Here is a 5,823-nt window from a genome sequence, read left to right as displayed (position 1 = left end):
CTAAAGGTACTGTGTATCTTTTGATCTATTTTGGTCGGTGTTGAAAGTTATACCATCTTACTGACTTCTACCAGTGTCCCCTCTGGGGTGTAGCGGCACTTTCTATGTAAGTTGTATCATCAAACTATACATCTTTATCTCATGTAAAATCACATCTAATACACATTAATGTCTTGCCACAAGGAACAGGCATTCTGGGGGCGGCCACATTAAATGGACTGTTATATTCAACATAAAAGTATGCCCCGCCACCAGATAAGTATTTTTCTATATATATATTTCTGCATAAATTAACAATACCAATCGAAGAAATCTACATACAATCTGTTAGCAAAAACAAAATATAATAAAAATAAATAAAATTCTGTGTTTTATTTACATTTTTTTTGGTGAAAACACAAAAGCTCCAGAACGTAAAATGAAAAGGTATATTTTGGCATCAGTGAATACACAGGGGTGGTATAGTACGTCATCAACAGGTGCGCGCAACACTTCCCGATGCGGCTTTTTATGTCAAAACACCTCGATTCGGTGAGTAAACTTGCGATTATTTCATTGGTAACGAATAGATTTGGAAATGACATATAGTCTAAAGTACCCGCATGTGTCTCTAGTTTATCACAGACGTTTGCATTTTTCAAGAAATTCTTACGTTTAAGAGAACATTCGAGCACAATGCACTTCATGGAAACACTTCCCTATTCACCACACCATATTACATCGCATAAAAAGAGTTTTCATGCATTTCTAATGACTAAATGCCTTGACGGGTGTTCTTTTATGGCAAACAGAGGTCAGTGATACCTTAATTAATTATTGCAATCTATAGTTTCAAAGAAATCGGTAATATAAAATTTCGCCTTCCCGGTTCACCAGGTAAAACGATGCACTTCCCGGCTCACCGCCCGTGTGGCATCGTGTTATATGTAGCCCTTCAATTTATTTTGACGCATGGTACTTCGGTTGCCATACCAGCAAAACTAGTATTTAGCAATGAACGATTATGTCAGTAAAAACAGTGTTTAATTTACCTTCAAGTGCTATATTATGACAGATTTACTCTTTCTTTTTCAGATCACATCAGAAACACCCGAGATATTCTGTTTATCAGAATTAAATTATGAAGCTAAACACTTGGGGTTCAGCAGTTTGATATCCGTAGACAGATGAACATAAACTGCATATAGTAATTCATGCAGTTTTTGGGAATAAAATGACACGTCAAAAAAAAAAACAAAAAAAAACAACAGAATTGTAGAAAGAACAATACCCGCTTGTTGTGGATGTTTGTGAAAAAGTCAGAAATGAAGACCACAAAAGTAGTCGTTGTTTGAGGCTCACTCACTGGATATATGTGCAGACACCGTTTAAAAACAGCTCACTGTTACGTGTGACCACTACCGTACAATATTTAGCCTTGGCCAGCTTTTGTAGACGGAATTTAATGTGATTTTGCGTGAACCAAACAATTGTGAATTTTTAATGAAACATGTTTTGTTTTGTCTGTCTGTGTTGAAGTCACAAAGTCTTGTCAGTGCCTCTCCTTTCTTCTAAATAACATTTGACAGATTTTGATGAAAGGCAACAGCAGTATTAAACTTCGTACGAAATGTAGTTGACACTAATGCTCATAACGGGTAAAACGCAACAATGTAAATATTCTTGTTATCTCTATGTTTCGGTCAATAAACGTTCACAGATTATACTACATTGCCACTTTATCAATTTTGTGTGTTTTTAACGAAATTTCTGAGTTATAATTAGAGTATTTGCGCAAAACCTCAACATTTTCCAGTTTAATGGTTTCAAGACTTATTATATTCTGATTTTTGTTGATCTCCACTTCATGTCTCTCTGTGGTGTCTGAATATTTCCAGTTGTTGAGAATATGTGACATAGAGATGTACACTTCTTCTTGATCGAAGAAAATTAAAGCATACAATGTGGAAAGAATGTGTCAGATATTCGATCTTAATGAAAGGTGAATTTCATTTTTTTAAATGTTGAGTTATAAAGAATTACGTCCAAAGTTAATGAAACGTTATCATTATACTCGTATTTATAAGTGTGTATAAAATTTATAATTGCTACAATCAAGTAATAAATCTACTTTCGTTGATTTGTGTAAATATATAACATCAGCTGCTTAAAAGGAAGATGTTGCTGTCTTGAGAGTGCATGTGCGTATGTTTATGTCACAACGGATTCCACTGTGTAAGGGTATAAATCAAAAATCAGTAAAATTTCCTATTTTAAATAATCTTTTACACAACAACATTTTTAACAACTAAACAGTTTAAGAAAAGCAAAATAATTTGCATTGCATGTAAAATTGTTCTACCACTGTTCAAGCTCACTTCGAGTTTTAACATGTAATTGGATGCACTAAGATTTGCAAGCAAAATCTGAACATTAGTCAAATGTTAAATCCTGAACTGCTTTCTAGTGTAGATTCAGTCGATGTCCCATTCTACTACGTGGTAATTATAATTCGGTTGCAATCACTCTTGGTCTTTCCCTGCGCACATCTAAAACTCCTTAATAAGAACATTTCGTTGGCGCGATACAGTAATTTCTCATTTTTCCCAAGCAATGGTGATGATCACTTGGCCCTGAAACGTTAAACAAAATTAAATAGTAGCATGTAATTAAAAACTAAACTGCATTAGTGCGACTTTATACCTTTAAAAATATATCAAAAGGTTGCTCCTTTAAAAAATAGCACATGATAATAATTTAACTATATAATTTTGCTTTACTTAGCATAATTATCAATGCATATTCTTATTTGTCTCATCGAGTCTTGCCTTGAACTCAAGTTCGGAATCAAAGCCATCATACTCGACTATTTTGACACGCCATATATAGTTATCATGAAAAAATAATTAGAGTAACAAGTTAACTAATGGTTTCCAAAATACTTTTTATTTATATTATCATGTGTCGAAGTGCCTATCTAACTATACCCCTTATTAAGGTTTATCTACTGTAACATTGTTGAAATTAAATCAGTTATTAATATCCATACCTTCAAACAGCAACTGACATAGTCGTGACAAAGTTTGGTACGGAGACCTAGTTGAGCGTTGAAATCCTTGTCTGGGGTAATTCCGTTAGAGGGTGTTCTCCACTTCTCAAATATTATGTCGTACAGCTTTCGGAAAATATAATACGTCAATTATGTCTTGCATGCCGATCACTCAGCAATCCTTTATAACATATAATGACAATTCCATTGATGCAGACTAGAAGTTTTGTTTCCTTTTTCATCTTTCATGTACCTAAAATAACAAATATAAGGACATGATAGAACATAATTATATCATACATATGCACGTTTATAGTATACAACATATGTTCAAGATATGCCTCGTTCTTTCAATATTATTTTCAAATGCTTAAATGAAGTTTACGGACCATCTAGTGCAAGCACTCTAACAATTAATTATTCCAATTAATAAAACTTCCAGGCAAGCGTGATCACATTTACATGAGCACCAGCCCGATGTTAGTCATGCTGGAAACTGGTGAGCCGGGAAGGACATCAATTCAGTTGGTGAACCGGGAAGGCGAAATTTTAGTTTACTGATTTTTCGGAAAGTTTAGATTCTAATGACTAATCAAGGTATCACTGACATCGGTTTACCATAAAAGAAAACCCGTCAATGCTTGGATTTATCAGAAATGCATGTAAACTCTTGTTATGCGACATAATATGATGTGGTGAATAGGGAAGTGTTTCCATGAAGTGCATTGTGCACGAATGTTCTCTTAAACGGAAGGCTTTCTTGAAAAATGCAAACGTAAATGATAAACTAGACGCATGTGCGGGTACTTTCGACTATATGTCATTTCCAAATCTATTAGTTATCAATGTAATAATCGCAAGTTTACTCACCGAATCGAGATGTTTTGACACAAAAAAGCCGCATCGGGAAGTGTTGCGTGCACCTGTTGATGACGTACTATACCACCCCTGATACACTTTTCATTGAAATTACTTATATTTTACGTTACAGCATGGGGATACCGAAGGCCCATGTTTCACGTGTAATAAATCTTTGGCAGTGTACATATTTCCCACGTGCTACCGCTGCATTAAAGGAGGAAACTCTACTCCAACTTCTAAAACCTCTCTATATTTCTGGGAATATCTTTCATTATTCCTATTAGTACATTTATAAAATTTCTCTCACATTTTCATACTAAATTTCAAAAAATCGAATAGTACAAAGGCATCATTTTCTGTTTTAACAGACGTATGTGTTGTTTTCATCCAAGAAGAAAATACAATTTATAATATGAATAAGAAGCCGTAGAGAAGATAATCAAGGGCGTAATTTAGCTACACTAATCTTGGAATAGTGAGAGCTATTCTACTCAACCAGGACAGCTTCAAACCTTGCTTAATTAAACTCATATCTCAGTAACCATTGCATGTAACTGACATCAACCCTACTGAAATAACAACTTTGGTAACTTTTTATTTAACTTAATAATGGCCCTTTTTCGACTAGCTCTGAGTGCAACTATCAACTGTGTGTCAGAAAGAACATGTCTTGAATTGAAGCTTCACAAAACACCTCCCAAGTCATCAAACTCATTGAAACAATCAGGTTAGACAACTCTTGGTTAAATTTACTACTAATAATGGCCCCGGTTGGTCTTTGGTAAATTATGCATGCAACTAAAAAGCTGTATCTCATGATCAACAGTTTGTATCTGACTGAACTTCACACAATGCTTTCCAGACATCAGATTTAATGAAATAACCAAGTAATTTAAGATATTTTTTGTTAGATTTAATGTAAAATATGGCACTTTTTTGAAGTTCATGTCCATTTTTTGTGTGAAACTAGTTATCATGTTATATCGCAGTAAATTGTGTAATGATTGAAACTTCACACAAGACATCTTTCTATCAAATTACTTAGATAGAAAACGCTTGGTTAAAAATAATTCAAACTATGGCCCTTGTTTGGAAAATTTAGTTGAAATCTTGCATATTAAATTGTAATAAAATAAGTCATTTACAATAGTTTTGCAAAGTTATTGCCCTTGTTCATCTCAGAAGTTATGGAATAGTCAAGTGCACTGTTTTACGGACAGCTTTTATTATGAGGATAAAATTATCCATTTGTAGATAATTAGGATATGTTAAAATATATTAAAGGCGGATCGTGTCCCCTTGGTCAAAAAAAATTGCAGGGGGAGGAAATTATATTCCAGGAATAGATATTAACAAGAGCTGTCCGTAAGACAGCGCGCTCGACTTTTCTCAGTGCTTGACTCTGAATTAGAGCTTTGCCAGTAAAAAAAAAATCCAAGTTAAAAAGGGACATATTTCAAATCAGAGTTATAGGAATTGTGTCTCCTGGTGAAGACTTTGATAGTAAATAACTATTTAGTGTTTCAAGTCAAAAGCTTTAATAGTAACAGAGATATTTGACTTTATCAAAAATTTTAACAAATAATTCTCAGTTAAAAAGGGACATAATTCTGTCAAAATTCAAATCAGACTTATGGGGACTGTTTCTCCTGGTGTAGACTTTGATGCTAAACAAGTATGTTAAGTTTCAAGTCAAAAGCTTTGATAGTAACAGAGATATTTGACATTATCAAAAACTTTAACAAAAAATTCTAAGTTAAAAAGGGGCATAATTCTGTCAAAATTCAAATGAGAGTTATGGGGATTGTTTGTCCTGGAGTAGACTTCGATGGTAAATAAGTATTTTAAGTTTCAAGTGAATAGCTTTCATAGTAACAGAGATATTTGACTTTATCAAAAACTTTAACCAAATTCTAAATTAAAAAGGGGCATAA

This window comes from Mercenaria mercenaria, chromosome 5 (assembly GCF_021730395.1).
Source record: "Mercenaria mercenaria strain notata chromosome 5, MADL_Memer_1, whole genome shotgun sequence".
In the NCBI taxonomy this organism is placed as follows: Eukaryota; Metazoa; Mollusca; class Bivalvia; order Venerida; family Veneridae; genus Mercenaria; species Mercenaria mercenaria.
Note: the sequence above shows the minus strand (reverse complement) of the source record.